At 41.9% G+C, this 10389-nt stretch overlaps 1 protein-coding gene across 1 annotated transcript in view; it reads left to right on the forward strand.

Moving 5' to 3' along the window:
- Positions 1-10389, forward strand: part of LOC117515556 (FYVE, RhoGEF and PH domain-containing protein 6-like) — a 78820-nt gene that overhangs the window by 28501 nt on the left and 39930 nt on the right.

Consider the following 10389-nt stretch of genomic DNA (forward strand, 5'->3'; position numbering starts at 1 on the left):
ATTATGACTCTGCTAGGCTATGTAGGAGTATGTCTAATGTATTTTAATCATTTAAATGCTTTAAAAACTCATTTGATGAAGCTGATGAACATTGTTGAAGTTGCTGCATGCTGTTAACTATCTGCTTCTTGCTTTGAATTCAGGCTGAGAGACTAGCTTTGGGTCAAAGCTTTGAGTTTTCTAGAGTGCTTTGGCTTCAATCTCCCACCTTGATATCTAATATTATCAAGATAACTGTGTTTTATTTCAGTTAGCTTCTCACAGTTGGCTTCTTGTTTTTTAATCTGTGAAAAACTGATTCAAAGCTTGGAAGTGCACTTTTAGATTCCATTTTAGATTTTTAGATTCCAAAGAGTGCTCTGCTCTGATCTTTGCATTGAATTATGTGATACTAGCTGGGGTACCTGGCGCTGCCCGGGTTAACCTGTTTTAGACATAAGCCAAATGCCAATCATTTTAATCAAAACAATTGCCAAAATTTGTTTTTGTAATGCTGATGTCTTATAAATATAATAGTTAATGGGCTAAAGTTTGTCCAGCAGAACTATAAGAGGTGGACTCCAAACTAAGAGGAAATACTTGGTTAAAAGACAAACACATTTGAAGTCCTTCATGCAGACTTTGTTTTGCAATCAAATTTATAACAAAATTACACACGAAAGGTAGGTAACAATAAATGTAAATATCAGCGAATCAAAATTGAGGTAGTAGTGTATTTCACTGGTTTTACATTGCAATTTTACAAACATAAAATGAATGTATTCAGACAGGAACACAAACTGGGTTGTACAGGACAGTCAGGTGCTTAACAGTTAAGAACATAAAGTAGCTTAAGGAAGGAATTAAATAAACAGAGATGGCCAACACATATACAGGGCTGGAAATTTGAATCTGCCTGGTCATACCCACAGCTTCAGCCTAAGCATGTTGTTGTTTTGCTGAGTGTGCTGTGGCTCTGCTGTGCTGAGTATGCTGTAGAAAGGGATTAAATAAACAGAGATGGGCAACACATATACAGGGCTGGAAATTTGAATCTGCCTGGTCATACCCACAACCGGCTATTTTGGGGGTAATTTTCAGTTCAACTTTTAAAAAAATGGTACCAGTTTGTTCCCCATCTCATGATGATCCAGAATATATATAGTTTTTAGGGCTACATATTATAGTTTGGGAGTTTATCACACATGGTACAACACTGTATGGTCTTACATAAATGGCCATTTGGGGGGTAATTTTCAGTTCAACTTTTTAAAAAATGGTACCAGTTTGTTCCCCATGTCATGAGGATTCAGAATATATAGTTTTTAGGGCTACATATTATAGTTTGGGAGTTTATCCCGGATAGACAGACAGACAGACGTAGCCCTTTATGTATATAGATCATGCAATGATTGCAAAAGCACAGACAAAATAAGACAAAACTAGGTGCATTTGTGATTGCAACAAAGAGATGTGGTGGTCGAAGGCGCACAATAATTTTTGACGGTATTATAACCCAAGTGACAAGTGAGTGAAACTCCTGTGATTAACGTGAATGATTTGTCCACTGTCCAATCAAATTAGATTAAAAAACTTAAAACAATTGGTCTGGGATGCACAGATTTGCATAGTTGTATCCCAGACCAGTTGTTTTGGAAAGTGCATTGATTGGAAAGTTTGATGCTCAAATTAAAACTTAGCCTCAGGTCACATGACCTTCCATAAACTTTCATATCAGAGATCAACCAACCAGGAAGTGGGCTTTACTCAAACGAAGCGAAATGGAAAAAAATCTGAAATGACGTGTTGGAGCACATATAAATGCATACTGACAGGCCCTTTCACACAAGGATATGACTGTAGGCCTGATTTGTGATATCAAACTATATTATTCTGATAAATGAGATTCACCATAAGTGAAAGTGAGTGTACAGTTGAACTGTTGGCTCATTACATGTTATGAATGTGTTAAGGCTATTCATGTATTAATGTACTTATTTTACTTATTCAAAGTACCAAAGTATGAGGGAAAAGACAAAAAAAAAGTTAACCTCTGCAACAGCTGTGGTAATCTTAGCTTTTTTTGTCAGCCACATCATGTGATCTGACCACAGACTGTGTGTCTGACGGGTTTAAAACAGTCCAACAAAGCGGCAGAAGAACAAAGCAATGGGGGAATCTGTTGCTGTGGGACGTTCTATTGAGTGTCGCCTGGCACTAGTTTCTGTTTGTCTCAGTCTCGCAGACCAAAATAATGAACTGTCTTGTCCTGTGAGCATAAGCAGGCTGTTGGCTCTATGCCGGGGAGTGCTCAGCAGCCCACAAAGAATTGAATAAGAGCTCTCATGCCTCTGGTGGTGTGGGGAGACTTGCAGGTTGTTATCTATCCTGGTGGCCAGCGAAGACCTCTCACTACTGCTGAGGCAGAGCACATTAGGGCTGGTCTGGTAAACCTGCTAGATGGAGTGCCCCCATGAAGAGGAGGCACCTCGGTTTTGTGAGACTGGACTCGCGCAGTGGACCTTTCCAGTAACCTGCGCTAATGAGTCCTCACTGGACTGGCTCATGAGAACTGATTCAGCAGTTCCGGAGTGGGAGGGCCATGTCATCCTAACTAAGAGGGTTCGAGACCTTCCAACACTCGAGAGAGTTTCTGTATTCATTCCTGGTCCCCTGCAGGAGTCCAGGATTTTTTTTGCGGTGTAAGATTCACAGCACTGCCTTACTGATATCTTTAGATACAGTTGCAGTTCAAGTAAATGTTCACTGGAATGGTGAGGACAAGGCTATGGTCATTGCATCTGTCTACCTCCCATTTGACTCACCAGATCCCCCACCATCAAGGGAAATGGGTAATATTGTTAACTATTGCAGAGAGAGACATCTCCCTGTCCTGCTTGGTTGTGATGCCAACACTCACCACATAGGCGAGGGGGGTCAGATACAAATCTGAGGAGTAGGGCCTTACTAGAATTTCTGGTGGCCAAAAGTGTATTTATATTTAATCAGGGCAATGAACCAACTTTCTGTGCTTCTAACAGAGAGGAGGTCATTAATATCACAGTAGGTTTAATGGAACTAATAGATATAGTCAGTGGTGGGCACAGTTCCACTAATCCACTAACCTAGTCAGTGGTGGGCACAGTTCCACTAATCCACTAACCGATAATTATCGAAGCTAATGTTTTCAATATCGGATTAGCTTTTCAGATAACTTTGAAAACCATCAGCAGACCAGTTACAGTGAGGAAAATAAGTATTTGTACACCCTGTGATTTTGCAATTTCTCCCACTTAGAAATCATGGAGGGATCTGAAATTTTCATCTTAGGTGCATGTCCACTGTGAGACATAATCTAAAAAAAAAAAAAAAAAAAAAAAAATCCGGAAATCACAATGTATGATTTTTTTAAAATTTATTTGTATGTTACTGCTGCAAATAAGTATTTAAACACCTGTGAAAATCAATGTTAATATTTGGAACAGTAGCCTTTGTTTGCAATTACAGAGGTCAAATGTGTCCTGTAGTTTTTCACCAGGTTTGCACACACTGCAGCAGGGATTTTGGTTCACTCCTCCAAACAGATCTTTTCTAGATCTTTCAGGTTTGGAGTTTCAGCTCCCTCCAAAGATTTTCTATTGAGTTCAGGTCTGGAGACTGGCCAGTCCACTCCAGGACCTTGAAATGCTTCTTACAGAGCCCCTCCTTAGTTGCCCTGGCTGTGTGTTTGGGGTCATTGTCATGCTGGAAGACCCAGCCATGACCCATCTTCAATGCTCTTACTGAGGGAAGGAGGTTGTTTGCCAAAATCTCACAATAAATGACCCCATCCATCCTCCCTTCAATACGGTGCAGTCGTCCTGTCCCCTTTGCAGAAGAGCACCCCCAGAGTATGATGTTTCCACCCCCACGGATGGTTTTCTTGGGGTTGTTCTCATCCTCTAAACATGGTAAGTGGAGTTGATTCCAAAAAGCTCTATTCTGGTCTCATCTGACCACATGACCTTCTCCCATGCCTCCTCTGGGTCACTGGTGAACTTTAAACGGGTCTGGACATGTGCTGGCTTGAGCAGGGGGACCTTGCTGCCCTGCAGTATTTTAAACCATGACAGCATCATGTGTTACTAATATAATCTTTGTGACTGTGGTCCCAGCTCTCTTCAGGTCATTGACCAGGTCCTCCTGTGTAGTTATGAGCTTTCTCAGAATCATCCTTACCCCACAAAGTGCATGGAATCCCAGACCAAGGGACACTGATAGTCAGAAAACACTCTTTAACACGCATTGCAGTTAATTCTATCAAATGTACATACTTTCAAATATAAAACTGCATAAAGTGCTCATATTCCAAACTTAGATTACACTTGTATAATTAATAACTAGCCTAGTTTCTTCAAAGGCTTGCTAAGCTAGGTAGCTAAAATAACATGAGGCTTCCTGGAGTACTAGCTTGTTGAGCTAATTGGATTGTTTTCCACCGGCGCGGCTCCACCTGAAGCCCAAGGCGTCAGCGCACATTCACTGGCGTGGCTCCACCTGAAGCCCGAGGCGCCGGCGCGGCTCCACCTGAAGCCCGAGGCGCCAGGGCAGTTCCACCGGCGCGGCTCCACCTGAAGCCCGAGGCGCCAGTGCAGTTCCACCGGCGCTGCTCCACCTGAAGCCCGAGGCGTCAGCGCAGTTCCACCGACGCGGCTTCACCGAGGCCCGAGGCGCCAGCGCAGTTCCACAGGCGCGGCTCCACCTGAAGCCCGAGGCGCCAGCGCAGTTCCACCGGCGCGGCTCCACCTGAAGCCCGAGGCGCCAGCGCAGTTCCACCGGCGCGGCTCCACCTGAAGCCCGAGGCGCCAGGGCAGTTACACCGGCGCTGCTCCACCTGAAGCCCGAGGCGTCAGCGCAGTTCCACCGACGCGGCTTCACCGAGGCCCGAGGCGCCAGTGCACATCCATCAGCGCAGCTCCACCTGAAGCCCGAGGCGCCAGCGCAGTTCCACCGGCGCGGCTTTACCGAGGCCCAAGGCGCCAGCGCGGATTTATCTGACCATGGGTCCGAAGAAGGCACTGACGGAGGAGGAGGGAGACGATATCAAGAAGTCCCTGGACTTTTTGTCTGAGGAAATCTCTGTTGTTAAAATGCAGCAGAAATCCATTATGGAGCTGGTGGAAGAAGTGAAGGCTCTCCGGATCCAGAATGCCGAGAAAGACCGGCGTCTGGTGCACCTGGAGAACCGTGTTGCGGAGTTGGAACAGTACACAAGGATGAACGACGTTATTATTACAGGAATTCATATTAAACCTCGATCCTACGCACGGGCGGTGTCAGAAGACAGCGGAGGGGAGGCCAGTGAGCAGGAGGCCAGCTCAGTGGAACAACAGGTGGCTGACTTCCTGCAATCTAAAGGTATTCAAATGGACTGTAATAACATTGAAGCGTGCCAACCCCTGCCCAGGAGAGAGGATGGAGACAAGCGAGCTGTTATAATGAGGTTTGTCAACAGAAAACATAAAATGGCATTGTTAAAACAGGGAGGGAAACTCAAAGGAACAAACGTATTCATCAATGAACATCTGACCAAAAGAAACGCGGACATCGCCAGGAAAGCTCGTTTCTTAAAAAAGCAGGGAAAAATTCAACAGACATGGACATCCAACTGCAAAACATTCATCAAATTGAACGGAACACCAGAACAAGCGAAGGTTATGGTAATCAGGAAAATCGAGGAACTAGCCAAATATGACCAATAAGGTATGAGGACACAAACACATCACAACACCATGACACAGACCAGAGGAACCTATTCATCTACTACATCATCTACATCTGGAGACAAGAAGGATATAACTCAAAGGATTGCTGATCATGGAAAACTAGAACTGAGAACATTTAAATACACAGACCACAATGTACTGGACTTGGAGCACGATATAGACCCGGACAATAATTTCTTCTCAAATATCAATGACAGTTGTTGTTATTATACAGATGAACAATTCAATCGGATCATTAAAACGGATAACAAATTATCAATAATCCATTTCAACAGCAGAAGTCTGTATGCAAACTTTAACAACATTAAAGAATATTTAAGTCAATTTAAAAAAATATTTAACATAATTGCTATATCAGAAACATGGATCAATGAAGATAAAGGAATGGATTTTGAACTGGATGGATAGGAATTTAATTGTGTAAACAGAATAAGAGTGGAGGAGGAGTGGCTGTGTATGTGGATAAGAACATAGATTATAAAATAGTAGACAATATGACAACTGTGATTGATAACTTATTAGAATGCATAACTATTGAAATATGTGAAGAAAAAAGCAAAAATGTATGTCAGCTGTATATATAGAGCACCAGGATCTAGTATTGAAACATTCACTGACTGTATGGGAAAAACGTTCTCAAAAACTAATAAAAAAACTGTGTTCATTTGTGGTGACTTAAATATTGATCTGCTCAATCCAAATAAGCATAAAATAACAGATGAATTTATCAATATAATGTACAGTATGAGTTTATATCCAAAAATCACCAGGCCAAGCAGAATTACATCCCATAGTGCTACCTTAATTGATAATATATTCAGCAATGATATTGAGAATAATACTGTGAGTGGATTATTAATCAATGACATTAGTGACCATCTACCAGTTTTCATCGTTTATAATAGAAACCATCGGCGGAATCAGCCAGAGGAGAAAATAAAATACAGGCGAGTGCGGACAGAGGAAAACATGAACACACTAAAGAAGGATTTACAGGAGCAAAACTGGGAAAAGGTATACAGTGAAAGTGATGTTGATAGTGCATATGAAACTTTTTTACAAATATTTACATCATTATATGATAAAAATTGTCCAATTAAACAAGACTACAGAAAACAAAAAATCCAAGATTGACCATGGATGACGAAAGGGTTACGAAATGCATGTAAGAAGAAAAATACACTGTATAGAGAATTCATAAAACTAATGACTAAAGAGGCAGAAAATAGATATAAGAAATACAAAAATAGATTAACTAATATTATACGGGTATGTAGGAAGGAATATTATAGTAACATATTATATAATAACAAAAACAATATTAAAGGAATATTGGATATATTAAATAGCATTATCAAAAATGGTAACAAAAAACAGAGTTACCCTCAGTATTTCATTGATAATAATGTTAAGAAGGAAAATAAGGATGAGGTAGTCAACGGTTTTAATAATTTTTTGTAAATATTGGACCAAGCTTGGCAGAAAAAATTCCCGATTCCCAACCTGAGGATTGGGATAATAATCTCATAGAAAGAAATCCCTGTTCAATGTTCCTTACAGCAGTGCATGGAAAAGAAATTACAGACATTGTGAATAATTGTAAAAACAAAACATCTACCGATTTAAATGAAATTGATATGGTGGTGGTAAAACAGGTCATTGAATGGATTGCAGAACCATTAACATACATCTGTAACTTATCATTTCAAACCGGTAAATTTCCCTATCAAATGAAAATAGCTAAGGTTGTGCCGCTGTATAAGACTGGGGATAGACACCAATTCACAAATTATAGACCTGTTTCTTTGCTTCCACAATTTTCCAAATTATTAGAAATGTTATTCAATAATAGATTAGACAAATTCATAAACAAACATAAATTACTTACTGATAGTCGATATGGATTCAGAGCACATAGTTCAACATCACTTGCATTAATAGAATCAGTTGAGGAGATTACAAACACCATAGACCACAAATTACATTCAGTTGGAATATTTATAGACCTTAAAAAGGCTTTTGATACAATCAGTCATGACATATTAATCAATAAACTTGAACAGTATGGGATCAGGAGGTTGGTGTTGCACTGGGTGAGAAGCTACTTAAGTAACAGAAAACAGTTTGTGAAAAAACAGTGTTTTTTTTTTAGCACTGTTGTCGTGCGTTACCTGTGCTGCTCCACAGCCTGTCCAGTGGATTTTTATTTTATTTTTTAGCACTGTTGTCGTGCGTTACCTGTGCTGCTCCACAGCCTGTCCAGTGGATTTTTATTTTATTTTTTACCACTGTTGTCGTGCATTACCTGTGCTGCTCCACAGCCTGTCCAGTGGATTTTGATTTTGATTTTGATTTTATTTTTTTTTTGGCGCTGTTGTCGTGCGTTACCTGTGCTGCTCCACAGCCTGTCCAGTGGATTTTTATTTAGCGCTGTTGTCGTGCGTTACCTGTGCTGCTCCACAGCCTGTCTAGTGGATTTTTATTTTGTTTTAGCACTGTTGTCGTGCGTTGCCTGTGCTGCTCCACAGCCTGTCCAGTGGATTTTTATTTTTATTTTATTTTATTTTTTAGCACTGTTGTTGTGCGTTACCTGTGCTGCTCCACAGCCTGTCTAGTGGATTTTTATTTTGTTTTAGCACTGTTGTCGTGCGTTACCTGTGCTGCTCCACAGCCTGTCCAGTGGATTTTGATTTAGCACTGTTGTCGTGCGTTACCTGTGCTGCTCCACAGCCTGTCTAGTGGATTTTTATTTTGTTTTAGCACTGTTGTCGTGCGTTACCTGTGCTGCTCCACAGCCTGTCCAGTGGATTTTGATTTAGCACTGTTGTCGTGCGTTACCTGTGCTGCTCCACAGCCTGTCTAGTGGATTTTTATTTTGTTTTAGCACTGTTGTTGTGCGTTGCCTGTGCTGCTCCACAGCCTGTCCTGTGGATTTTTATTTTTATTTTATTTTATTTTTTAGCACTGTTGTTGTGCGTTACCTGTGCTGCTCCACAGCCTGTCTAGTGGATTTTTATTTTATTTTAGCACTGTTGTCGTGCGTTACCTGTGCTGCTCCACAGCCTGTCTAGTGTTGGATTCCCTGTTTGGGAATCCGCTAGCTTAGCGTAGCTTCTAGCTCTTAGCCGTTTTAGCATGGCGGCTTCTCCTGTCTCTCCCGTACTTTTCTGCTCTGGGTGTGAAATGTTTAGTTATTCCTCGGCCTCTTTTAGCAGTAACGGTACTTGTAATAAGTGCAGCTTATTCGTAGCTTTGGATGCCAGGCTGGGCGAATTGGAGGCTCGGCTCCGCACCGTGGAAAATTCTACAGCTAGCCAGGCCCCTGTAGTCGGTGCGGACCAAGGTAGCTTAGCCGCCGTTAGTTCCCCCCTGGCAGACCCCGTGCAGTCGGGAAGGCAGGCTGACTGGGTGACTGTGAGGAGGAAGCGTAGCCCTAAACAGAAGCCCCGTGTACACCGTCAACCCGTTCACATCTCTAACCGTTTTTCCCCACTCGACGATACACTCGCCGAGGATCAAACTCTGGTTATTGGCGACTCTGTTTTGAGAAATGTGAAGTTAGCGACACCAGCAACCATTGTCAATTGTCTTCCGGGGGCCAGAGCAGGCGACATCGAAGGACATTTGAAATTGCTGGCTAAGGCTAAGCGTAAATTTGGTAAGATTGTAATTCACGCCGGCAGTAATGACACTCGGTTACGCCAATCGGAGGTCACTAAAATTAACATTGAATCGGTGTGTAACTTTGCAAAAACAATGTCGGACTCTGTTGTTTTCTCTGGGCCCCTCCCCAATCAGACCGGGAGTGACATGTTTAGCCGCATGTTCTCCTTGAATTGCTGGCTGTCTGAGTGGTGTCCAAAAAATGAGGTGGGCTTCATTGATAATTGGCAAAGCTTCTGGGGAAAACCTGGTCTTGTTAGGAGAGACGGCATCCATCCCACTTTAGAGGGAGCAGCTCTCATTTCTAGAAATCTGGCCAATTTTTTGGGATCCTCCAAACTGTGACTGTCTAGCGTTGGGACCAGGAGGCGGAGCTGTGGTCTTGTGCACCTCTCTGCGGCTTCTCTCCCCCTGCCATCCCCCTATTGCCCCATCCCCGTGGAGACGCTGCCTGCTCCCAGACCACCAATAACTAGCAAAAATCTATTTAAGCATAAAAATTCAAAAAGAAAAAATAATATAGCACCTTCAATTGCACCACAGACTAAAACAGTTAAATGTGGTCTATTAAACATTAGGTCTCTTTCTTCTAAGTCCCTGTTGGTAAATGATATAATAATTGATCAACGTATTGATTTATTCTGCCTAACAGAAACTTGGTTACAGCAGGATGAATATGTTAGTTTAAATGAGTCAACACCCCCGAGTCACACTAACTGTCAGAATGCTCGTAGCACAGGCCGGGGCGGAGGATTAGCAGCAATCTTCCATTCCAGCTTATTAATTAATCAAAAACCTAGACAGAGCTCTAATTCATTTGAAAGCTTGTCTCTTAGTCTTGTCCATCCAAATTGGAAGTCCCAAAAACCAGTTTTATTTGTTATTATCTATCGTCCACCTGGTCGTTACTGTGAGTTTCTCTGTGAATTTTCAGACCTTTTGTCTGACTTAGTGCTTAGCTCAGATAAGATAATTATAGTGG

The sequence above is a fragment of the Thalassophryne amazonica genome, chromosome 8 (genome assembly GCF_902500255.1).
Source record: "Thalassophryne amazonica chromosome 8, fThaAma1.1, whole genome shotgun sequence".
NCBI classification, from domain to species: Eukaryota; Metazoa; Chordata; class Actinopteri; order Batrachoidiformes; family Batrachoididae; genus Thalassophryne; species Thalassophryne amazonica.